The sequence below is a fragment of the Podarcis liolepis genome, assembly GCF_965112155.1.
Source record: "Podarcis liolepis genome assembly, chromosome: 6".
In the NCBI taxonomy this organism is placed as follows: domain Eukaryota; kingdom Metazoa; phylum Chordata; class Lepidosauria; order Squamata; family Lacertidae; genus Podarcis; species Podarcis liolepis.
Window position 1 is genome coordinate 43,189,979 of NC_139559.1, and position 13,487 is coordinate 43,203,465.

Below are 13,487 nucleotides of genomic sequence, written 5' to 3' on the forward strand. Positions count from 1 at the left end.
GAAAATAAGGAGGTTTTGTATCACCATCTGCAATTGCATGCCTGTCTTGACAATCTCTCCTTTCTTGACAATCTGGTGTAGACAGAAAACAGCTGCTCTGATTCACACCAGAACTGGTTGTGGAATAGACAAGAACCATGACAAGAGCTCATCAGAGTTATATGGTTTCCAAATAGCGAAGCGAGACACAGAAGGCTCCTAAACCTTTAAGAGCAGTATAAAATAGAGGTGGGTAACCACTCTGTGCTGGGATCAAATAGTGAGGCATGGCAGGGTGATTTTATCCCTCCCTTCGGCTGAACTACAATATCAGCAAAGTGTCCTGAGTTAAGTCAGGGCGCCCACAAACCTGCTTTGCTACCCTACAAAATCTATCAGCTTTGCAAAACGAGGCTGTCTAAATGCTAGCTATAGAGGTCTGGATGAGAAAAGGGAAAGCTTTGTTTAACATTTAAAAAAATGGACACTGCTCTTATGTTACACACATAAGTAAGCATCATTCTGGTGAGAATTATCAAAGCCCTCCACTGGTAACACAGGCCACCTGCTAATGTGCAATAAAGTATTATCCTTTTAGCTGCATGAGTCTGTCTAAGGCAGGGATGGGGAATCTGTGGCTCTTCAGATGTTGCTGGATCTATCTATCTCTCTATCTATCATCTATCATCTATCATCTATCATCTATCATCTATCATCTATCATCATCTATCTAATCTATCTATCTATCTCAATAATAATAATAATAATAATAATAATAATAATAATAATAATAATTTATTATTTGTACCCCACCCATCTGGCTGGGTTTCCCCAGCCACTCTGGGCGGCTTCCATAGAAACCAAAAAACACTAAAATATCATACATTAAAAACTTCCCTGAACAGGGCTGCCTTAAGATGTCTTCTGAATGTCAGGTAGTTGTTTATCATTTTGACATCTGATGGGAGGGCGTTCCACAGGGCGGGCGCCACTACCGAAGGGCCCTCTGCCTGGTTCCCTGTAGCTTTGCTTCTCGCAATGAGGGAACCACCAGAAGGGCCTCGGCGCTGGACCTCAGCGTCCGGGCAGAACGATGGGGGTGGAGATGCTCCTTCAGGTATACTGGGCGGAAGCCGTTTAGGGCTTTAAAGGTCAACACCAGCACTTTGAATTGTGCTCGGAAACGTACTGGGAGCCAATGTAGGTCTTTCAAGACCGGTGTTATGTGGTCTCGGCAGCCGCCCCCAGTCACCAGTCTAGCTGCCACATTCTGGATTAGCTGTAGTTATCATCTATCTATCTATATATCTATCTATCTATCTATCTATCTATCATCTATCATCATCATCTATATTTATACACCACCTTTCCTTCCGAGAAGTTTAAGGTGATGTGCATTGTTATGTGCTGAAGATCTCACCCTGGGCCAGCAGGGGGATACTGTAGATACTTTTCACTCAGGTCCACATATGCAAATAAGGAATGGAAAGTGACGTTCAGTGATTGGATAGTTACAGAAAGTGGTTACTGTTGCTTTGTAGTCGACCTCTATATAAGCAGGTTGGCTGAACCCTTCAGCCCAGTTCTGTTCTGGCCTGTGAATAAACAAGAGCTGTTTGAAGAATTCCTGTGTTGTCTGATATGTTCACCCACAAGCTAACATGCATGGTTCTCCTCCTCCCCATTTTATCCCCACAGCAACCCTGTGAGTTAAGTTAGGCTGAGAGATGTTGACTGCCCCAAGGCCACCTATGGCTGAGTTGGGATTTGAACACTGGTCTCCACTCCCAAGTCCTAGTAAAACACGCTAACCATTACACCACACTGGCTTGTGTGCATGCTTGGCTGGGGCAGATGGGAGCTGGAGACCAACAACATCTAGAAGGTCACAAGTTCCCAATCTGTGCCAAAAAGATACATACTCTGGTGCTTTTTTGGGACATGGCCACCATGTTGCTATTTTTGGTAATGAACGTGCATTAAAGTAGGTTGGGGATACAATACAAAAACCTGGACTTCAGAAGTAAAAGTACAAACCTACAGACTTTTGAGTGTACTCTTGCTTAAGAACTCTATTATTAAACTTATTGTGCATTTAAACACATACACACACCAAACACCCTGTTTTTAAATACCAGCCATCTCTGAATATTTAGTTTACAATAATGAAGCAATTCCTTTAAAATGATGCAACACTAGAGAATAGACTTGTGCTAAGGAAAAACTTCCCGTGACTGAAATTGACTCAGAATTTCTGGCTTCTAAACACATACTTGGCACATATCAGCAAATCATCTATAGCAATTTTCCATTTGTATCTGTGAGAAAAATGTTGCGCTCTTCATTATGCTCCACATTTCAAATTGTCACTTTCCCTGGTGGGTGGGAGAAGGGTCACTGTTCCTCATTTCAACAGACAAGCTGTGCATATATATCTATGCAAAGCAGAGGTGGGAGAAGACAGCCTCTGAGAAATTTCATCAGCTCAAAAGTCAAAGAGCATCATTGGGCTGAAATCTGATAAGCTAATGAGTCTGAACACAAAGTGCGGTATTTTGTTTATATTTTCCACTACGCTCTTGCTTTTTCTTTCTGAGGGGGTAAACCAAGGCAGCTAACACAACACTATCAACAACAATTTGTAAGATGACAATTCAGACTCACAGAAACAGGATCAGGATGCCATATGATTACAATCTGGCAATTAGGCGCAAAATCTTTAATAGCTGGAAACACAGCTTAAAGCTAGCAGTACACTGGCCCAATTCACACTCATTGTAACCCATACTTAGTTGTTTACTGCTCTAGCTCTCAGAAGAAACAAGCATTTATCCCTATATTCTAATTGGGCCATGGTTTGTTTTGCTCAAACCGTTTTCAGTAAGCCAAGAACAAACTCTGGAAACCATCTAGAAGTTGTGGTTTGTTTGGAGTGTGACAAACCACAGTCCCCACTATGGTTAACCATGATGTGTGAATGAGGCCACTGTCTAATACTACAGCTGCCTTTTACTGAGCAAAACTATTGATCCAACCAACGGGATGTGTATAGATGCCAGAAGAGGATATATTTGTTAGATATTATCCTTCCTCCCTCATGTTTGTGAGTTCAGAGCCAGTGTGGTGTAGTGGTTAAGAGCGGTAGTCACGTAATCTGGGAAACCGGGTTCGCGTCTCCGCTCCTCCACATGCAGCTGCTGGGTGACCTTGGGCCAGTCACACTTCTGTGAAGTCTCTCAGCCCCACTCACCTCACAGAGTGTTTGTTGTGGGGGAGGAAGGGCAAGGAGAATGTTAGCCGCTTTGGGACTCCTGAAGGGGAGTGAAAGGCGGGATATCAAATCCAAACTCTTCTTCTTCTTCTTCTTCAACAGAGTGTCATCCCTTTGCAGCTTAAAGGGAAACTTAGATAGGTTAGTTTTAGCCTTTTTAGTTTAAGTAATCCAGAATGCTTTAAGGCAGACTGGATTTTCCTGTTATTTCCCCCTTTTCTTCCCCTTAAAACAATAATCACACAAACAATCTTGTGTGCCCAGGCAGGTAGAAGATTATAGGGTTGCCATATTTTGAAGACCAAAAAAGAGAGGACAGATTTGCCAGTGGGAGAGGGGCATGTCCAGGAAAACCAAGACGTTTGGCAATCCTAGTATATAGCTATGCCTTCCCGCTGTCGGGGCACAGTGGGAGTGTCTTTCAGAGAGTCCTCTCTAGCAATCTCACATGAAAACACTGGGAGCTTCACCTCTTATCATGTGCCTATCTAGCAAAACATGAATTGTTGGTTTGACTGCATTTACATATCCCACACTAAGCCAGATCTATCTTTGCCTATTCTGGTAGCTGTCAGACCAGTCTTTCCAGCCCTACCACTTGGGACTCTTAGCTGGCCATACCGGGATCTGAACCTAGGACCTTCTGCATACACAGTTTGCACTTTACCCATGACCCATGTACCTGCAGGTGTCCCACAGGCATCTGGTTGGCCACTGTGAGTCCAGGATGCTGGTTTGATGGCCTGATCCAGCAGATTCTTCTGATGTCCCTATGATTTACAAAACAAACCTTTACACGCTGAGCACAGTGTCCAAGCATCCCTATCTTCTGGTAAATTGCTGCCTCTCTTTTGTCCTTATTTTTGCCTGTAGGAGATAACATCTTGGAATTTTGTTAGTATGAGTTGCTAAAGTTGCCATTCTGCAGTGTTTGGCTCCCTCCCCAGGATCTCTGGAAGTTAAATTTCTGAGTGGGTATTGATAATAGAAGGCTCTTATCTCTATTTATATGCAGAAGCATATAAATGTGCGCACACAAACACTTAATCACCATTCAGTGCACAACCTGCTATTGCTAAAAGAAAAAGAAAAAAAGAGGTATATCGTAGATTACTCTAGGTAGCACAAACTGCATGACAAGTAAGTCTGTAGATTACATATGGCATGGCAATTTATCAGGGGGTCAGGAGGAAGGTGGAGGATCTTACCAGCATTTCCTTGTCATGATCAAAGCATCTCCCATTAAGATTAGGTTGACAGTGACTTCCACCCTCTGCAGAGGCTGGATCCACCAACCTTCAGAGCATGATGGATCCAGTTGCTTTCCAGACAGCACTGGGGACTTTTCCTGCTGACAGGTCTGGTAATTCTATTGAAGCCCTGTTTGCTCTGTAGAACATGGAAGTGTTCCATGGTAAAATTCAGTGACTGAATGTTCCACATGATAATAGGAGTTCTGCTTGCCAGATGGAACAATCTCCTCCCACCTGTGCACACTGTGCTGTGGGTTCTCCTGCCCCCCAGAATCACCTACAGTAGCACCACCTTGAGCACTTCTGCTGCCTTGGGAAGCTGCTTCTCCACACAAGTGGAGGAAGACTCTACTGACGCCTTGGTGTCTTGTTCAGCAGAGCCTCACAGGGGGATATCAGACTGTTTACATGCTGGTCCAAAGGAACTGATGGAACTTTTAGTAGCTCACCATGATTTATTACATAGCATTTTGAGGATAAAATTGCCTGTTGAAGGAGGTCAGTTTCCATCAGTGGTCAGAGTGCTGTGCTGTCTGGTCAGATTACATGGTGCTTTAATATGATTAATATATTGTCACAGTTACAGGTATTCACGGGCTGTACATGTTGCAAAGTTATTTTACAGCAGGGAAGTGACTCCTTAACAAAATGCAAAATTAGTGTATGTGGCAGCAAAACTGCTTACCGCAAATAGTTACATCACTGTAGTGAAGGAATTTACTGCATCCCTTAAAAAACACACACAAGAAAACAAAGAGGAATAAAAGGGGGTGAGAGAGCTATAGAGCTTAATGTCTAACCACATGACTTATTGAGATCTGAACAGTTTGTGTGATTAGACTGCAGTTAAGGCTTCAAACCTGTTTGCAGCATTTCTTCACTGAAAGCAAATTCCCCAGAATGTTACTTCTTGCAGAAGAGTGTAACAGGACAGTGTCTTGTCAAACTGTGTTTCAAGACATTGATTATGTTCATCTCCACAGCTGGGCTCCAAAAAAACTTTTTTGGTGTGCCAAAATTGTCTTCTCCCCTGTTTTGGAAAGAGGGCTCCTCAACCATGTCCCAAAATCTTTTTTTGGAAGTCCCCACCATATGGCAGTGAGGACTGTTGTTCGAGGAGCCCAACCCCTGACCCCCCCCCCCCATGGTCAGATCCAAATCTAGATCAGATCTAGAGTTGCATGGCTCTTTATTGCCCTACCAACATATATAACTAACGCTGCAATCCCATCAGAGGCATACTTAGGGGAGCACAACCAATTCACTCACACTAGGCGCCTAGCCAAGAGGATGCTGCAGCAGTGATGTAGAATGGAAGATGAGAGGTGGGAGGCACTGAATTTTAGAGTCACACAGGTTGCTGCTGAGATTTGAAAGCCCAAGATCCACCACTGATCCTATACCCATTTACCTGGGAGTAAGCACCACTCAACTAAGCAGAGCTTACTTTCAAGTAGACATGTATAAGCTTTCACTGACATACAAAGAGAAAAGCTGGCCTTTTCAGAAGTCCATTCATCTATCAAGCCTACCTCCCACTTTGGAGCTACGCTACTGTTGATCCCAAAACTGCCTCATGCCCAATTCATGTCTGCTGTTTGTTTTCCCCCTCTGTTATATTAGGGATCTTTTTTCAGTTGGTCATTTGACCTCCTTTACAAGTTTCTTTCTTTCTTCATCAGCGCTTAGTCCCATGGTGTCACACCCAGCTATGCTATGAGAGTGAAGGGAGGAGTGTGGCCAAGACCAGCGAACAGAGCAGGAAATGGCTTTGAGCCAGATGAAAATAAGAGCGGAAAAGGAAACTGGGAATGACTGAGAGATGATCATGCATCTGGCATAAAATCAAAGGCAGTGTTGCTGAAATCTAGACTCTGATCAAATCCCAGCATAATCCTTTTGATCAATGTGTAAGCTGTGACCCAGTCCTGTTCCTGGATTTATTGCCTCAGTTCCTCTGGGAAAGATTTTCAACTGCTCCGTATCCAAAATCAGAGTCAGATGTTGCTGAAGGATTTGGATTTTATTTAGGCACCAACCTATAGCATTTTCCACTGTTTCCATGGCTTGGGAAATTTGAGATCCATCCTGTTCCCTCTAGTCTATGCTGGATATGGCACCTTAGCAGGATCTTTGGGATTCCCTCCACCCATCAGTGGCATGAAATGAGGAGGAGACACAAGGCCACTTGGCTTATCTAGTCACCACAAAGCAACCCAGTGGCTCCAGATTAAAATGTTTCATTTGGGGTTACAGATAGGTTAAGCTGAAGCAGATATACAGAATGAAAACTTAAAAGTTTTAAGTTCTAAATAGTCGATGCAGAGTATTCTAAGCAACATGTTCATCTCAACTTTTTATTAAAACTAAACAAAATTAATTTTAACTGTTTGTTTTTAAATCAATGGGTGTACATCTTTTTTAAAAAGGAAGAAAAGAAACAAGAAAAACAACAAAATACACATCATGGTCATTGTAGGTATACAAAAGAAGAACAGCAGCATAGAGATTTTACAATTGTGTGTGTGTATCTGTGTGTAAATCAGTGAAAGAGCATTAACATCAAATTGTAAGGAAGCATTAGAGGGGAAATAGACAAATGAGGTAAGTCCTGGGTGAGGAAAACAAATGGGAAAAATACTAGTCAAAACGACTGCCAGGTGAATTCATAATTTGTGAGGACTATATTAACATAGGACTGATTCTTAAGGTCCATCATAAAGATCCATCAAATACCAACATAATCTTCAGGTTCTGCAGTTCCCTACAGCACACACAGATTATAAGTAATTTTTTTCAGTTGCTGGAATATATACTACCTTTTTGAGCCAATAACCAATTGTAAAATTTGAACCATCTTTCCACTCCTGGCCTATTTAATGGAAGGCTACCTCTAGCAGTGGTGTCCAAACTTTTTTCAAAGAGGGCCAGATCTGATGAAGTGAAGGGCCGTAAAGGCCGACCAAAGGGCCAACCAAAGTTGTTGACCTTTTTTTTAGAATTGAAGTTGTTGAGGGTTTTTTTTTTAGGATTTTACCCCAGGAAATAAACTGCCACAGGAGCTGGATTAAACTGACCAGCAGACCAGATTAGGCCCCCGAAACAGACTTTGGACATGTCTGCTACAGGATAAAGGACAAGTGGTTTTAATGTTACTGATGAGTTGATGTCTTGAAATACAGAGAGCCAGATCTGGCTGGATTCAGTTACCAAGACTGCTCCTAATTTCCCCCATAACTGCAGTCCAGAAAGTATGGGGCCAATAGGCAGGTCCACCATAGGTGCCAATAAGTCCCTATGGCTCCACAGTGCCACCATCAGGATTTATTCCACACAAGCAACAGGACTTTTCCCCTCTCCTCCTGCCAATCTGCATTAGGGGGTTGTGGGAAACCCCAGAACACATATGGGGACACCCACGAGATGTCCCATTTTGTGAGTGGACACTCTTCCCTTCATACATATGCCAATCAGCATTATGTTGCGTTCCAGCTTGAACAATTAGTATCCACTCTCACCACTAATAAATTGACAAGTTGCTGAAAAGCTCTGCCCAGAAACTCCGAAGGTTTATTTTGTGACTTTCACATTTTGACATTTTGTGTTCTGGTTGGATTTTCATTTGCATGTATTTATTATGTCTACGTTTGGGAAATGGCCCTGAAATAATTGCCGAAACTATTTCCTCGTTGTTGAACAGGCATGCTGTTATATCCACAAACTACTTGGATTCTTAGCAGATTTATTATCTAAGTGTTGCCAAACAGCTCTTTGATGACGAGGCCACAAGTGATCTTGGATGGATTTGAACTGGTAGCATAAAGCATTTCTGAGCATTGTTAGAGCCCTTTAGAGACTTTACTTTGATACACGGCAGGGTTTTAATGTGGCTTAGATGGTAAGCCTGCCACAAACCCGGCTCCATAAATCAGCCTCATTTTGTGCTTGCAGTGTGTTCCAGCTAGCTGATTCTATTCTACGACTGCTCATCCATTTCTGTTCCTTGCCCTTGTCTTGAAGTCTTTGCCTTTTGCTCCATCAAGCTGAGACCTCTGGGAGAGGCAGCTTTCTGCTTTTCTATGCTGTTTTTTGAGATCCGCTTATGCTCCCAGTTCTTTCTGCCCATCAAGCAAGTCTGGCATACTCCTTAAATTATGGATTCACTGGGATACAACTAGGACCAGAGTTTGATGTTCAGTTTTTTTGGGGGGAGGGGGTTTAAGCCAGTATGCTTTGACTGACCAAAATGCTTCCTGCCACACCCTAGCTCTGGCATGATTTAGGGTGTTCTAAGCAAACCACAAGAGTCTATATGTTAAAATGAGTAATATTACCATTTCATACATGGAAAAATATTCCATGGATATTGGCCTGAGCTTCAGACACTGTGAAGCTGCTATATACAAAACAAGTCTCTGGGAAATAAAAAAATGATATTTATAGGGGGAGCAGATAGAGAATACTGGTTGAGCCTTGAAAAAGTTACAGCTGCAATGAATCTGCTCCCAAAAATTCTCCACAATATTCTCCTTTGTGCATTAGCTGTTCTCCGGGTGCTCCGTGTATGCTTGAATTTTGTCTAAATATTTGCTGTCTGTAACTTGACATATGTTATTTCAATATTTAATGTCTGGCCATTTATATTTTGCAATATTTGAAAGCTGGATTGGTTTTAGCATTTGACAGGACGCAGTATAGATAGCTGATATGCAATCATATATCACAGTGGTTAGCAAATCATATACTTTCAGGGTACATATTCTACATTGGCATCTACCAAGAAACATCTGCATGGCTGCCACAGGATTCTGGAGCTTATTCTAGGGTCATTTTGATTTCATGGAGTAGTGGGGAGAAAGCAGTATAGAAGCTCCTCTCCATGTCCACTGTGACCTGAAAGTGTTCCAAAAACACATCCAACTTACTTTTTTAACGTGTGGCCATTGGGGAAGAACAGTAGCGGTTATCAAGCTGTCTTTCAGCTGTACTTCTCATAGTGGGACCCTTGATAAACTTCCGAAGAACCCAGGGTTCCCAAGAAGACAGCTTGCCAACTGCTGGCATGTCATGTTTGACAGCATTTGATGGCTGGCATGCAACAGAAGTTAATATTAGATGGCATTTGATAGTTAGCACATAGGAAAAATACAGCATTTGATGGATATACATGATCATTGACAGCTTATGATATTTCATATTCAAAGCCTCCATAAATCAAAGCAGCAATGAAATGTCAAGTAGTCTAAAGTTCTTCTATCTTAAAATCAGAGATTCAAACTTTGGGGGAGGAATTCAATGTAGTGCTAAGCAGATTGTTCCACCAGTGCAAGCATTTCTGTGCTCTGCCCTCTCCCCAGCACCCAACAAACACACACCTGGTCAATTTTTGTGGTCTTCTGATAATGGGGCTCATTAGTTGACATCCAGTGCTCATCAGCCCCAGGTGGTATGCATGTGCAGGAGTGCAGGATTTGGCTCTGCCAATGCATTTGCACTGCACCAACCTCCCCACCCAGTGAATTGTTTCTGTTTGGAGCACCCCAGATTTCCCATCTCTGCTTAAGACCATAGTGGGTATGTCAAAGAGATCTATCACATGGGAGAATATTTCCTGGGTGATCAAAACATGCAGCCATACTCTGTGGAGTAAGCAGAGGGGTTGACAGGAGGGGAAGTAATCTTCCAAGGTTTGACAAGTAGGCACCTGGAGATCAGCTACTGACACATTTCCAACTCAGGCAATTAGAAATAAACAGGTGACACAACTAAGAGGATTTTCACATTCCTTCTTGTTAAAATGTGTGGGTTTTGATGGATGCATAGCACCTGAGCAGTCTGCCAGCAGGAAACGGAGTAGGTACCGTAGCCCATTGGCAGATATAGGGATTCTTATAGTGGCAGGCTCAGCCCATTTCAACATAGAGGTACAGATGTGTTCCTAGAAAGGGAGTAGGGAAATACTAAAATTTTCAAACTTTGAGGCAAGAATCTCATCTATCCTGAAGATTATCTCACAAGCCACTGGCCTTCCCACCTCCACCGTTGTCTTGCACCTCAAAAAAATGTGCTGTCTGTATTTGATGCTCAATTATTATTCTGACTTGAGAATTTTTTTTTACTTAGGCAGATCAAATCCTTCTGTGGTCCCCTGCCCCATGCGAAGAAACCATCACATTTTTGCATGCAACTCAAACTCCACCTGCCTCTCTAGTTCTGGAGGATGACACAGCAGCTACAGAAGTAACATGGTGGGGAGGGTAAGACAGGTGCTTCTCATCTTTATGAGAAAAGGGGCCAGAGACCTGTCAGGGAAATAACCTGATAGTTCTGTGAAAGCCAGGCAGAAAGGGAAAGAACAGACCAAAGTAAAAAAACGATTCAGAAATGAACTTTGCAGCTGTCTTCCCCAACAAAAGCCCTTTAGTCCTTGGGCTCCAGGCTCTGCAAATGGAGCCAACGGCAACATTTGGGGATATGAGCTAGAAGCGAGTTATGTTTATTTTTTAGCACAGCCTCTGAAACAGTACACACATGTGAGCATAGCTGGGAGACACCCGAGCCAGAAGTACAGCTGGCATGCAAAAATGCAGAAAACCAAAAGGGAAAACTGTGTTGGAAGGAGAGAGGGGGGTTGATTTGCATCAGACTGAGGATCTAACCCAAGGAAACCTATGCAAGCTAACTTTCTTTCCCAAACTCTGAAATAATTCTGCAGGGCAGGGCAGGGCCATAGCTAGGGGGTGGTGAGGTGGGCTCCCGCCAGGGGCGCAGATAGGGAGGCGCAAAATTGGCTAAAATATGTCTATAAATAAAAATAACAATTATCACCTCATAAGAAAAGGTTTTGAATAGAGGGTCATTATATGATATGCAGGGGCCCTATTTTCCCTGGGGGGGTTTTCTGTACCACATTCCCTAGGGGGAGCAATCTGGACGGTTCTGCCAGGGGCGCAAGATCACTTAGCTACGACTCTGGAGCCGGGCCACATTTTGCAACACATTCAACATTTCTGGTGCCCTGTTCACCACCTCTCTTCTATCCTGGGGTGAGTTATTTGAATAGTAAAGTCTGGTTTGGTCATCAGCCTAAATAGCCGTCTAGCTCAGAAATCCTGTTTCCAACAGTTGGTATATCCAGATACCTCTGAGAATTCCACAAACAGGGCATGAAGGCTGTAAGCAGCAGGGTTGTGCTGCCCTCAGTCCCACTCACAAGCATTTGAGCAGGGCTGCTCATTTTTGTTAGCACCTCTAGATCAGGGGCGGAGGAAGGGGGTGCAGTGGAGGCGGTTTGCCCCAGGTGTCACCACTGAGGGGGTGACAAAATGCCAGGCAGCACTCACCGTGGGGCCTGCAGCATGCTGGAGCCACGCGTCTCTCCTGGGAGAGACGTGGTAGCTTATGTGCGCAGGCCCTGCGCTTCCCCCAAACGGTCCGCCTGCCGCCTCCCCCTCAGCTGTAGGGCGGCTGAGTGGGAGGAGGCAGGAAGACTCCTCGGAGGCCCCACGGAGCATCCTGCCCCGGCTTGCCCCACTCTGTGGGTGGCTGGCCCTGCCCCTAGGCACAGGGCATGCCCGCTGCCCCAGGCGCCCAATCGGCTTGCTCCGCCACTGCTCTGGATTGGCTCCAACAAGTCTCACAAGATCTGGACTTTTGCTATAGATGCACAGAGAATGGCACCGGGAAATAGGTTTGCATAAACATACTGACACATTGTTTATCATAGACCCATGAACTCTAAAGGGTTAGAATCCGGCCCCCCGCCCCAGTAAACTACCTGCATTTCACTCACCTACTATCACCTGTAAATATCAGCTGAAAGTTTTATTTTACAATTAGAGTGTTTCAAATAGTAATAAATTCCCTTTAAATGAAGAGAATATTTAAAATTCATTTGTTAATATAAAATAATCAATTAAAAATATATCTAGAACAACAAATGCAATATGTCAGAGGTGTTGTCAAGCAGGTGCTGGGTGGAACTGGAAGTATGTGGATGTTTTCTGGAAAAGTCTTGTAAACATTACGGAAGATATTAATGGGTACAAATGTAAATTAGATTCTATTATACTTCCAACATGCTGGAAGAATGAAGTTTTGGGGGGATTGACTGGAATCTACTAGCAAACTTATCAATTGCTGCCTATAACTTGCTTGCAAATTATTACTAATAAGTCCCATAACAGAAGACTGGACAAGGAGAAGTTGGCATACAATGTTGATGAATAGCCTCATGCGTTATATAAGACTCTGGAAAGGCTCAAGAAATGTAGGCGTGTTGCTTTTGGAACAGCGGTGCCCTTTTTTAGTTACTCTCTGTTCATGTAAGACAGGATGTTTGGCTTCTGCTTAACGTTCTACAGTATTGTATGTTAAATATAGTTTAACTGCAAAACAACATCTTTACTGAAGTATGATGACTATGATTCTTTAAAGAAAAGTTGTGATTATCACTGCCTTTAAAGGAATATTAGATAAATTCATGGATGTCAGGTTTATTAATAGGTTTTAGTGATAATAACAAAATGGAGCCCCTCTGTCAGCCTTCCCCAACATGGTGTCCTCCAGATGTTTTGGGACTAAAATTCCCAGCAGCCTCAGACAGCACGATACTGTTGACCTGTTCTAGCAGGGCTATTCTTATGAGCGTTATCTGCATTTTGCCCTCAGATCACTGCACCCAGTCACAAATATGTTTCCTGGGACTTGGCTCAGGCTCTACGTCACATCTGCAGGTGTAGCAGTGGATGTGATAGAACCTTCGTTGTCTTGCCTCGCTAATGGACTGGATGAGAGCCAACAAACTGAAGCTCAATACAGATAAGACTGAGGCACTTTTAGTGGGCAGTTCCCTAGACCAGATGGATGGGAGGTTACCTGCTCTTGGTGGGGTTATACTCCTTCTGAAGGAGCAGGTATGCAACTTGGAGTCCTTCTGTATCCTTGGCTGTCACTTGAGGCTCAAGCAGCCTCAGTGATGAGGA

General features: G+C 43.4%; 1 protein-coding gene across 1 annotated transcript in view; it reads left to right on the forward strand.

Annotated features, from left to right (window-relative positions):
- The window catches only part of FMOD (fibromodulin), a 74,514-nt gene that overhangs the window by 10,989 nt on the left and 50,038 nt on the right, over positions 1-13,487 (forward strand). The window lies entirely within an intron of this gene.